A 14,267-nucleotide genomic window follows, 5' to 3' on the forward strand; every position below is an offset into this window, starting at 1 on the left:
AATTCCAAAGACTTTGATCTCCGACAACAGAAATCAGAGTCTTTGACAAAGGAGTTCAAGACTTCCTTGAAGGATTAGGCATCAAGCATAGAACGACTTTAGTAAAACATCCACATAGCAATGGGCAAACTAAAGTAGCCAACAAAGTCATACTCAAAGATGTGAAAAAGAAATTAGGAAAGGCCAAAGAAAACCGGGCTGAAGAACTATCGGCCATACTATGGACTTATCATTGTACTTCTGAATCCCCAACAAGGGAGACCTCTTTCAAAGTTATTGAAGCACTCAGAAATGGAACCTACCGACTATAGCACCTATTCAAAAAGAAGATTCCTAGGACATGGAACATCATTCACCTTAAGTTCAATTACTGTTAGACTTGCAAGCGGTGATGCACTTTTTTTCCAACTCTAACATTTTTCCCAAGAGGTTTTTTTGTCAAAGAGGTTTTAATGAGGTACTCTCTAACTTTACATTGAATAAAAGTGTTCTTATTATTGCCACAAAAGATTATTTATTCAATCCGAGTAAACTAATGGGTTACTCAGAGTAAAAAATTCAATAAGACCAAACGCATGTTTGGCTTATTGACAAAAAGATTGAAATTTGCAAAAGACTTAAAGACTGCCACGCACAATCAGCTCAAACCACAAATAACTTGGTCAAATTTTGGTTGTTTAAAAAAACCAAGAGATCGAGTTACATGGCTAAAAATCGAAACTTACAATTGGCTTAAATAAGACTACTTCGTAAAATCGGCCCATAATAGATCACATATAACTAGAGTTTTTGGCTATAAAAGACCAAGAGATCGAGTTACGTGGGTAAATCACAAGACCAAAAATAATTAAGTCAATTGGCTAAATAGACCAAAGATGAATCAATCGGCGAAAGATCAAAAGCTTAGATTACTGTTGGTTAAAAATTAAGCCAAATTAACTAAGTTGAAAAGACTTCAAATCAATACAACATATTCACTAAGTGATTGTAAGACCAAGTAGTTCCTAAAAGTTAGAGAATGAAAAGCAATAGACAACATGGAAATCCAAAACAAAGTTTTCATTAAAAGTAAAGGAGACCCTATTTGATAGGTTAGGTCCCAAAAGCCTTTAGAAAAAAAGGTAAAATAAAGACAAGTTAAAACTAGGTCGACTCAGGCACCACGTCGGCAGGCATATCCACCTCATTGACCAACTCACATTCGCCATTGACATCCTTGTCTACATTAAAGAAGGAGAGGTCGACATCCTTTAAGAAAAATTTGACCTGCCACAGGGTCTTTTGAATCCAGCCTTGTGAGTCTTCAAGATCTTAATTTTTGCATCACTGAGACCAGTCTTCATCTTCTCCTCCATTTCAGCCACATTAACCTTGAAAAGATCAAACTCCTTGTTGAGACATTCAATCTCCTCTTACAAGGTCTTTGTTGAGTCTTCAGTATAGGTCAACTTGTTCTTTAAAGCCTATTCTCTGGATTTAGTCTCTTTTAACATAGCTTCAGCATCCTCAAGAGACTTTCGAGATTCCTTGGCTGATTGCAGCAAGGTGTCATTGGCTTTAATTAATCCCTCCAAAGCCTTTTTTGCCTTGGCACAATCAGCTTTGGCTTGGAGGCACTCTATTTCGGCCTTTTCAACCTCATTGGCCCAAAACTCAGCAATTCCCTAACTCCTCACCGCGAATCATGAAAAAGAGTCCATGGATGCATGGGGATTGGCCACCCTCAGCATATCTTAGTCAATAAGGTTGAGCATAGAGGATTGCATAAGGCTTGGGGGTTAAAATATTTACCCCACAAAGATAACACCCCATCCATAAGCACAAAGGCCAGATGACTCTTGACTCTTGAAGAAGCACTAAGCATCACCCTATGGAATCAGAGCATCCCTTATGATGAATCCAGTGTTACGTGGAGCAGACGAAGGAACCCAGTTATCATTGGGATTCTCCTTTCACTTCCCCCAAGTAGCAGGCGACTTCTTGGTTCAAGCCTTGTCAACTTGAACCTTCTTGACCTTAGCCTTCTCAGCCTTAACCTTTGCCACCTTAACCTTTGCCACCTTCTCAACCTTAGCCTTCTTCATGGACTGGTAATCAAACTTGGCCATGATCACTCAAAAGAAAAAAGAAATACCAAGTTAGAAGATGATACACAAATTGCAAAAGGCAAACATAAATGGCAAGGATAAAAGCACAAGACTCATAGTCCAAGTAGGCATCCAGAGTCTTAGAAAAAGAAAGATCCCCCAAGAGTTTACAATTAAGATTCCTAGGGAACTTACACAAAACAACCATGTCATCCTAATCTGAGTCAGACATACAGGCGACAAGTTTTTTAATAAATTTAGTAGGACATGAAGTCCAATAGAAGGGAAAATTCAGTTGCATCTGCCGAGTGAAGTAAATCGGCAAAGACTCAGTCCCAAGACGCACTCAGAAGAAGTGGCCCTTAAAGTTATTATATGTAAAAGTTTAAAGGCCAATAACAGCCCTATTGGGAATGCCGGCGATAGAAATCCAACCACCTTTAATTTCTTGTTCTCTTTCATAGAGTAGTGATGAAAAAACTTAGTGGTAGTCGGAGTCATAGAGAAAATGCCGCACATAGTCCTAAAGACACAAATGGCCACCCAAGCATTCAGATGTAACTGAGTAGGAGCAACATTCAACTTTCTCAAAACATCAATCTCGAACTTGTCAAAAAGGACAATGAGATGAAGGGTTGAGAAAAAAGTCGAGTACATATACATGAAATGAGTCTCACATGGAGAAGCTCGCATGAAGACACACTCGCTTTCTCGGCAAGGCTTAATAAACATCACGTCAGAACGACAGATGTGACTAAACTCAGCAGACTCAATAAACTTGATAATAGAGTTGTAAGAAGTAAAATTACTCGAGTAGGAGTCCATTTCCCCATGAAGCCATTGATAACCCGACAAGGTTACAGAAGGGAATTCCTTCTTCGCTTTACTAGGCTTGCGAGGAGGGGGAGGTGGAGGAGGAATAAAAGGACGACAAGGAAGGATCTAGACAACTTGGACGGCGGTAAACTTCAAGTCCAAATCTATCACATTCAATGGAGGAATAAGAAGAGGAGATTCAACCTCTTCCCCATCAAGGTTAGGACCAGCACCAACAGAGTGATGAGAGCCCTCACCAGCAATGGCGGTGATGCCACTTATGGCAGTGCCACCGACAGACGTGCTAGAACCTTGGTCGTTTCTGTCATCAGAACCACCATGATGGTGGGTAGGATCATCATTAAAGTACTTTCCGATAAGGTAGTCCTTCGGTGAAAGCATTTTGCCTCCACCGAAGAGCTCAACCCCCCCAGAAAAAGACATAGTAGGGAAAAAGAAAGGGGTTGAGAGTCGTACCTGGACAAAGAGAGGTGTGACCGAAGAAAAAGAATAGAAGAAATTAAAGTAAGGAATGGAGAAGAAAAACTCTACTTTTATAGCCTTCTGAAACCTTCTGATAGTCAAGGAGACGCATCCATTTAGACCAATAGATTGTTTCTCATCAACTATTGGGTAGGCACGACTTTTGGTTGTCCCAAGAGTGTTTCAAAAACCAAAGGACACAATCATTACCCCCTTTATCAAAATGGCGTGAAAACATTAAATGCGTTTGAAACTGGCTTAACTGTTGAGGAGACATCTTTTCAACTGCCAGGAACTCGAACTCAGAACTAGGACCCCTATGTAGTACTTGAGGTCATCCTCGGGTCAACAAATGAGTCACTTGGACTTGGTTAAAAAACTCAAAGGGATAATTTTTGCTTCTTAAGCTCTTACAACCAACTTTAAAGCTTCAGGGGCATATGTTATACTCGGACTCAGTAACCACTGTGCTTGGTGGTCGTTCGAGTAGGCTACTCAAATCTCGAATATCTAGGAGATTTAAATAAGGTAAGAGAGAAACTTTATCTCTTAGTCATAAGATAAAAATATAATCCTAATACCAAAAAGTATTTTTTATTAGAGGAAAGATAGGATAATTATGATATTTTCCCTATATACATTATTTGAAAGGAAAAGATTGAGATTAGATAACCAATCTTTCCCCATATAAGAGACCATTGGGACTTAGGTAATTCATTTTGATTCCAACTCACATACTATTGCTTGCATACCTCTATGCCTCTAACTTGAGCGTGTACCCCTCCCCTCCCCCCCCCCCCCATCGTTCATGGAGAGGCTCACAAAGGATCACTATCGCAAGCAACCTCTTGCCGAATCTGGTAAGAACAAAATCCAATGTTGAAAGAGGTGCAATGGCATTTTAAAATTAAATGCCACTTCACAACATCGGCTTGATAAGATCTAATGTTGTAATCTTATTTCATTACACCTCTTTGAACATTGGTTTTTTGAAAATCGTTATAGAATTGATGTTGAAAAATGTATAGTAATTGGTTGAAAACATACTTCAACATCGGTTCAAATTAAAACCAATGCTGGAAAAACATTTTAACATCAGTTCAAATTAAAACCGATGTTGAATTATTTTATATCTTTACCAATTTCGAAACTCCTTTCTCATTGTCACTTCATTCTTATTCGTGAAATCCTCAAAATCATTTTTCTCTACCCCACCACAACCTCAAATGACAAAATCATCGCCACACCACCAACTGAAACCCCAACCATGCCCTCGCGTCACATTGGGAACCCAAACCCCAACCATATCTCCTTTCTTTGGTCCTTTGAAATATCATAGATCTCTCTCAGCCACGATCTCACTGCCACACCTTTGAACCACCATTGTGACTACATTGTGACCTCCCCAACCCAACTTTAATCTGCCATTATGATTGCATCATGACCTCATTGTCACCACCTTCGAGCCAGCATTGTCTCACCACAACAACCTTGTCACCACCACTTTCAAACCATTGTTGTCTCACCATTGATGACCTTGTCACCACCATGACTTCACATGGTAAAAGCTTTCATTTTGCTTTTTTTTTTATCTGATGTTGAAACACTTTGTTATTGTATTCTCAACCAAGCAAATTAGTGGATGCATCGAGACTCTTGGAGATGTTTAGCATTGAGTTCCTTCCTACCATCAATGTGAGTGGTAGAGTTGGATGGACATTAAACAAATAGAAGGTCCAAGTTCACTTTGATTGTTTTTTGGTGACAATGTGCCTATCCTGAGGCATTAGTGTATCCTCGAAGTCAATTACTATACATGTTTTATACATTGAGTTTGCGGGACCCTTCCATGATGATCCCCTCATTCATCCTCTGCCTATTAGACGTGTGAGGAATATGAAGGCTTATCATATGATATTTCATGTTGAGACTATGGTATAGGTGTTGATCTCGTCATTCACCCTCGCCCTACTAGACATGTGGGGAATGTGAGAACGTATGGTACGATGTTCCATACTGAGACTCATGCGCACCAACATGGACACAATGATGAAAATACAACCAGTTCTTCAGGTGTGACTTTTTGTATCCCCTTCTACATTAAGTTTTTTATGCGTCAACGAGTTTAACTAGCTCATATTTATGCTCATTACTTCAAAACATTTTTTTTATTTTTTTATTTAAATCTAATCCATTGAGATTTGTTATTAATCTTGTCTAATCAATTTTGGATTTTTTTGTTATTAACTTTCCTAATTCATTATTAATCCCTATATAAGAATGGTTTTTCATTGAGGAATCTTGTCTAAAGAGACAAAGTAGTTGTTGTCCAAATAGAAATCAAATACCTAACATAGAATTAGAAATTGGATCATGTATGTGTGAATTGCTTTGTTGATCAAGATAGATTGCTAGTGCTTAATTGTTGCTATTTGCTTTTGAGAAGTTGTTGTTAGCAAATTGTGTTGTTACAAAGGAGTGTCCCTTGGGGTTTTCATATGAGATATAGGGAGTGGCGTCCTTGGTTGGGTTGTGTCAAGGGGGCTTTCGTGAGCGTAAAAGAACTATGTATGTTACTATATCTTAACATTTGCTAAGGTGTGTGATCCCTAAAGATCGACTAGGTCTTGGGTTTCGAGAGGGATGTCTCGAGGTTGGATTGTTATTCATAGTGACATAATCAGCTCGTTGCTATGTAATTCACTGACTTAATAGAAAATTTCAAGTGTGGCTTGAGGATTATATGTAGGTCAACTTGACTAGGCCAAAATAAAATATTGTTACACTCTTTTTATCCCCAAACTCTTTAGTCACTTGTTTTTATTATTTGTACTTAAAATGCGTTGGGGTTTTGGGATTTAAATCAATTTTCTTCATCTTTATAATTCTTAGGCATTTAGGTTTGAGCGTGAAATATATTTAAAAGAACTCAATTCATCCCTATTGAGTTATTGAGGTTACTTGGTTAATTCAATTTAGGCTTCATTAGCCATTTAGGGATATGAAATAAAAAAAGAGGATCCTTATTTTTTTTTCTTCCAATTTTTACATTATATATATTTATTAGTCTCTCGTTAAAGACTGCATAATTGGTCACAAATGAAACTATAAAACCAATTTAATATTGTAGAGTCACACTTCTTAATAATGATTTAAAATTTATAGTCAACACACCAACCTTTTTTCAGTCGCTTATTTTAAATCATATAAAAAGTTAAGCTTATAAATTTTAAATTTAAGTTAAAGTAATTTGTTCGCGTTAATTAAATTATTAAAAAAGAAATTTTAAAGTGTTAGAACAAATGAGACAATGGATGAAAGTTTGAAGAAAAAAAAAACTTCAAGTCCCACATCGCTTAGAGTAAACACTTGAATAATCTTTCACTCCCTATATATAGAGAGTCTCTTCATTTTTTCTTGTCCCAATTGAGAAGCATTTCCTCAACTTTTCTTTCTCCCTCCCATATTTAAGCCGATGCATTTCCGGCAAATTTATCCCTTTTTCTTTCTGTCGCACTAAATTTTCGGTTGGTTATTAGAGTGACTAGCTTTTCAAGTCATATTTTTCGGTTGGCTATTAGAGTGACTTTTCAAGTCATATAAGAGGGTGTAATTCTAAAAAGGTTCCCTCAGTGCAGTGGGAATCTTATACAATGATATGGGCTGTTTTATCCTGGAGACTTCGTGGTTGATAGTCTGCTTGCACAATTTTTGGCAGTGCCACGAAACGTCTTAAAGAAAGCGACATTGTTCGCGACTCAACCAGTAATTTTTTCGGTTTGCCATAAATTATTTTTATAACATAAGTGTATAATGTCAAAAATTGCAAATGATTTGTCTCTCTATAGCGACTACTTCTGTGGTCAACTGGCCACTCAACCACGTGACTTATTTAGCGTCCATATATCAATTTTATCAACAATTTCACTCATTTCAGCCTTATTTTAGTCACTACAGAGGCCAAAACATTTTGATCACTCTGCACTAAACAAAAAAAGTTGACAGAAATATAAATTAATTAAACCTAACATAATTTTCTTCGACCACTAAAAAAAGAAGTGAAACCCCTACACTTTGACCCTAAGCCTGGACCAAATATCATATCATATGCGTGAGAAGTTGCATGTAATTAAAGATCAAATGATTTGTAGAATTTTCATATCCATGTTACATAAGACACATCTAAGATCTTATAACACTCTAAATTGTAAAAAAAAAAAATTATCTCGTCTCAAATCTAAATCTAACATAGTTTTGTAGTACTATATACTTAATGTTATTTATCTTTACTTTCTAGCAAATCCAGATTTCTGATTCTGAATTTTGAATCTTTGATCATAATTTTTAAATGTATTACAAAAATATTATAATTATTAAACAATGAGGAAATTGTTTGAATACAACAATAACTACACAAAAAACTATTAACTGGCTATATATATCATAAAAAGAGTAAATAAATAAATAAACACCATTAACGTCATACTACTCGATGTTATCTATTAATTCATAAAATTTATATATTTGAAGTTAAAAACGGAGCGATATCTCTATAAACTTTCTAATTTAGCAATCCACATCAGAAAATGTTTGAACAAAACAATAGCTACACAAAAACTATTAACTAGCTATCATGGAAAAAGTAAATAAATACTATTAACATAATATTACTCGATGTTATATATTAATTCACAAAATTCATATATTTGAAATTAAAAAAACTGAGCGATATCTCTATAAACTTTTAAATTTAGCAATCCACATCAGAAAATGTTTGAACAAAACAATAACTACACAAAAACTGTTAACTAGCTATCATGAAAAAAGTAAATAAACACTATTAACGTAATACTACTCGATGTTATCACTACTAAAAATATCCTATTTTACGATGCACATTCTATGTCGGTCTTATATAACCCGACGTAGTAGTGCACACGGTGGCATTTACGTAAATATATAAGTTTTATATACGATGCATTTTGTATACGACGACGTTTCATTTTAACCCCGCCTTTGTACCTTTGGTGGGACTTATCTGAGACGGTGCGTTTATAGACACCGTCGTAGAAATAGTCAGATACAAAGACGGTGTTAGTCATACACCATCTTTAATTTTGTACTTTATATACTCCTGTTTTGCGATGATTGAACACTCTCATGTCCTCCAAAAACCTATAGCGCGCTGTTGCCTGAACTCATCCCACCGACGACTCCGTCGTGCCCACCCTCACATTGCGTTTCCCTGACCTCTGCAAAACGAACCCTAGCTATTGTTCCCACCACCGCCACGTAGCCGAAGTCGTGCCCTTTGGAGTGGTGTCGCCACCTTGCTAGTGTGAAGGTAAGGATGTCGAAGTTTTTGAGTTCTTGTTTGGTAATATAAATGTGTTATAGTATTAAGGGTTTACTTAAGTAAGACTTTTAAAATGTGATTATTGACTTGTTGAGTTGCCCTAACAATGTCATCGTTGAATATGCCAAAAGGATTTGAAGGCCAAAGGGTTTACTTAAGTCAGAGTACTAAGGAAGTTTATGTTCTTGGTTGTTTTGGTTTCGCGTTTTTTGTATCTAGATTGGTGCACTTTGAGCATAGCTTGTTGGATTTATTACATATGCATTTGTGGTTTGGATTATTTTCCTCCATCATTAGATATGCATAACCTGTTGGATTCAAATGACAAAAGGAATCTACGTTACTGTACTAGTTTTCTTCTTCACACTGATTAAGGGTTATTATTATAATTATAAAAATGCACAAGTGGTTGGATACAATTTTCGTCTTGCCCCATCTGAACTATTTCTTGATACATGAATGACACTGTTCAATAATGTAATTTTTTATTTGCGTTGTGTACTTTTTTGTTTTGATGAATAGTATGAGAGTTATGGTTAAGCTTCAGTTGAAACTAAGAGTCCAAGAACTGCTATTCGAGTTGGATAATTATTTGGACTAGGTTTTGGAAAAGTCTAAAAGAAATGTTGTTGGCTCATGGCTGGAATAGAACTATCCCCACATTTGTAATAATATCTGGTTCCAACTTGAACACCTACATGAAGAAAGAAATATGTTTGAGCTTAGTCCTAACAAATTAGAGTCATTAATTGTAGTTATTATTCAATTGATACCATTCTTTTTGTTTTCATATAGTGACTCAGAATTTATTTTTAACATATCATCATAAAAATCTTATACTTTGTAGCTTCATAAATTTAAAGAAAATAAATAGTAATGTGCTTAACAACAAACAATTAAATATTGTTATATGATTGGGGATATGATTAGAAGAGTAATAAATCAGAAATTTGAAACTGCAGTGAACAAAGTTATCTCTGGGTTTGAATTAATTTTGTTACATTTTTTAGAGGAACTTAGATCAATTGGAAGAGTTACTCAAGAAGGTTAAATTGAAGACCATAAGGACTGAACCACCTTCTGAATCTATTGCTGGCACAAGGTACTTTTTGTTTATTAATTTTGATTGTGCGTTTAGAAATTATTAAAAATAAAAAATTTTCTTATGGGTTGTTATTGGTTGGTAAGTTGGTGTATCTTAGTTTCACTTGTTGATTGGTAAGTTGGTATTGCATACTGAAAATCATTGGATAAAAGAACAATTAGAAAAAGTGGTTGAAACTTCAACAAAAATAAGTCAATTATATTTATTTTCCCCCTTAAACCTACGAGTTAGTGCATCCACACTCTGACTTCCAATTTAGGCAGGAAAGGATATTGAAAGGTAAGTTTATAATTGGTCCTCCACTATTAATAAAATAATCATTCCAATGAATTATAGAACCACTAGCTTCATAGTGCTTAAACGCATGAAGTAGGTTTCGTAGACAACCCTATAAAAAAAGGTTTTGCAGACAAACGACTAGGAGGATTTGATTACCTGAGAACCCCCTTCATTAAAACCATTTAGGTGTGGTAAATGCATGCCTAGGTTTTGGCACAAACCTTTATCTAATGGTTCCACTGAGTTGTGGGTCATAGTTCCATCAGGAATGTTATTATGGACTGAGGAATCGTCAAGGTATATTGGGTGTGGCAAATAATTAATTGATTGCAATATCTGAAATCACCAAAAAGCTATCAAATCCCAACTCAGGAAAAAAAAACCAATAATTTTTAGTTTCCTTTTTTAGTTCCAAAAGCAAACCCATTATCTACAGCCCTGATACTTACATCTTTTGACATTAGACTGTCAATACTAAAATCCAGGCTGCTGTTAACAGAAGCCAACTTCATACGCACAAACCTCATGTACCAACCAGGAATTCTTAATAAGCAACAAATCTAAAATCTGATTATTATGGCCATGATTTGAGATGCTTATTGGCCAACAGTGGTAGAGGTACATGCTAATAACTAATAAGATTTCCTGTGCAGGGTATCATTGTTTTTGCATGAGTGATGGCTACCTTGGGGCTGGAGATTTTGGTTGAATCTGCCTCACAAGTTATTTCGAAGGTAATTAACATAATCTTTTGTTCTTGTTTGTTTATTATATACCTAAATTTGGGTTCAAGACTAGTTATTCAACATGTGGATTATCTACCACAAGATTGTTCTAATAAGTGATTTTATCATTTGAGCAGTTCATATTATCATTTGACCTTGCTTTTGCTTTGATTCTGCTCCTAAAGTTCACTAGCAGCAAAATGACTAGTAGCACAAGCATTGAAGATGTGTGTTTCCTCCTTGTTTGTGGATTGATGAACTATAAGTTAATACATTATACTCAAATGTTCTACTTCTAAAATTTGATCAGCTAGGCTTACATGAATTGTTGAATTGATCAGCTAGGCATACATTATATCAACTGTTAGTGTCACTTTTTCAGTCTAATAATATTTTGGTTTATATTATGATTTTTATGAAGCTATCTGTTTTATATGGTATTGGTACAGAGATTGCAGGGATGCCAATGGAAGGCGACCAGGGGATGAAAATTATGATTAAAGAGAGTTCTTGAGGAGTTTGTCAGATGCTCAGGTAATTACTGCTAAAGCAGTTGGGTGAAATTCTCAAATTTTGAATGTTGCATGCAATTAATATCGTCATTTGATGAAATGCAGAATCTTCCTGACTGGTTTAGTGCATGTTTCATTCATTGCATTCCATTAAAATTATTATTAATCAAGAGGATTCTTGCTTAATTGAATTCAGTGTTGAGCGTGCTGCATTTGTCTTATATAGTAGTTCATTCATTTATTTAATTTTAGTTAACAACTTGTGGAATGGTCATTTCAAAATATAACCTATGAAAGAGGATAATCTTGTCAGCTAATTGTTGAGTTCTTTATTTTATTGTTTTGTCTTTTATGTTGCATTTGATGACTTTGTTTCTTTTCTTGTAGGGAAGTGGAAGATTTTGCACGAAGGTTAAATTCTGATTGGCCTGAAAGGATGCAAATTTTATCTTTGGGCCAAGACAGAAGACTAGTAACAATTTCTATGAATAGCAATGGTTCAACGCAGCTGTATACAAGTATGTTCTATCTATCTTCTCAATATTTGCGGTGAACCCTACTTGCTGCCTTATTTTCTATCAGAAGCATCATTAAACTTTGGTAAGAGTCTGTTAGTTCTAAGATATGATTATGGACTGAGGGCTAGACTAGCAGTAACGGTATTATTGCACATGTTAATTATTTTCAAGGACGTGTTATTTCATAGGACTTGATCATTGGGTCTGCTTTTGGTCCCTGCCCTCCCTCTCGTTGTTATTACTATTTATATGTATATCACATACTGCCAAGTTCTGAATTTCAAAATGATTTTAATTGGTTACTGATAATTTAGAAGGGCTGGGTTGAGGGTGGACTTGCAACTTAGGTTTTAATCATGAATGATGTCTCTATCGTTCAACATATAATGTATGCTACATATAGGTTTTGATAAAAGGTAGTGCAGCAGTGGCACATAATTCAATTTCCAAGGTGAGTGGCACATATAATGTTTGTTGTTGCCGAAATCTTGGAGATGTGAACACCATGTGAGTAATATTTGTTTGTTCCTTATAACTGATAACCAAAGTGTAGCTTTGTTTTAGAAATTTGAATGGTATAACCCAAATTTTGTGAGCAGAGGAACTACTTCAACGACGGTCCTTATAAAAACCCGTCTTTATAGGTTTATTTGACAACAATGACGGGTGCACGGACCACCGTCGTTGAAACTTCAAAGAACAACGACGGTGTACTCACTACCGACGTTGACATACTATCAAACAACGACGGGTAAACACGCCGCCGATGTTGAAAGAAAACCCAACAAATACGGGTGTTAGGCGTACCCGACGATGAACTGGACCACAACAACGACGGGTCTTCGCGTACCCGACATTGAAATGGACCACAACAACGACGGGTTCTTCAACATGTGCGTCGTCGAATCATTTTTTATAACGTCTATTGTTATATAGGCACTGACGTTGTATTCTGACATTACAAAGACGGGTCCTAGTATGACCGATGTCGTTGTTGTCCACATACAATGACATCTGGAACAAAGACAGTGTAGGACCCGTCGTAGATATCTGTTTTCAACCGATGTAGAAGCTTCTTTTTGTAGTTGTGTATATATTAATGCACAAAATTTATGCATTTGAAATTAAAAAACTGGGCGATATCTATATAAACTTTTAAATTTAGCAATCCACATCATATAAAACACTACACAAAAACTATTAACTATCATGAAATAAGTAAAAATAAATAAAATAAATACTATTATCATAATATACTACTCGAGGTCAGTTGGATAAAAAAAGATACTTGAATTATTATAAATTCTTGATATTTTTTTATTTTTATGAATAAAAAAATATTACTTGATGTTATTAATGTACAAAGTTTCTCATAAAAAAGAACTTAATGCACAAAGTTTATATATTTGAAATTAAAACTGAGCGATATCTCTATAAACTTTTAAATTTAGCAATCCACATGAAAAAAAAATACTCAAATTTTAATCTCCTTTTTTTATATTCAATTTGAGATTAAAAATATAAGCAGTAAATTTTCTTCAAATTGACAGGACCATTAAAACGATGCTAGGGTCAAAAGTGCATATGTGGTTAAATTTTGGCCACGATAGAAGAAACAGCCAGCTCATCCACTTTCCTCTTTTTAATTTCTTTCTATATCTTTGAGAGATGTCAATCCTCATTTATTTAAGGGTATTATGAACGCACATGCATGACTACGACAAACCATGCAAGCTTATCTATTGAAAGGCAATATTTGATGATATATTGAATGTAGTTTACACAACAAAAGGCAAACTATATAACTACTCTATTTGACTTTGATGTTTTGGATGTTGAAATTGGAGGTTCGTCACTAATATGAAATCTGAATCTTATCCCTTTTGCAGACTTTGCTTTTGTTCTCCTCCTAAGCCTTAATTTGATAGAGGAGAAATAAAATAAAAAAGAAAGAAATTAGAAAAAAATTGTTTGATAGAAGAAAAATAAAAGAGGAGAGAATTATAAAAAAAAAAGTGCAAAACTTATTAGTTATTTGCACTCTATTTATCGATTTCATATTTTTCTTAAAACAAACACCCTTTTTGTTTTATATCTTACCTATTTCCATTTATTTTCTCTATTTTCATCCATCATATTTCTCACATACAACCTATAAGAAATCCTAGGTGAGCTTTTTTTTTTTCGTGTCTACATATAAGGATAGCATGCACCCATGTTAATTTGGGTGGGACACTAGAATAATCATCCTTATAGTCAAATTTTTAAGAAAGTATCCATCCTAGAACAGCTTTAGCATATAATCATTTCTTATATAAGTAGCTATATATAACACTCATATTAGAAACCATATACTTCAACACAATATTTATTCTATATTCTAGAT

Source organism: Glycine max, chromosome 19 (assembly GCF_000004515.6).
Source record: "Glycine max cultivar Williams 82 chromosome 19, Glycine_max_v4.0, whole genome shotgun sequence".
NCBI classification, from domain to species: Eukaryota; Viridiplantae; Streptophyta; class Magnoliopsida; order Fabales; family Fabaceae; genus Glycine; species Glycine max.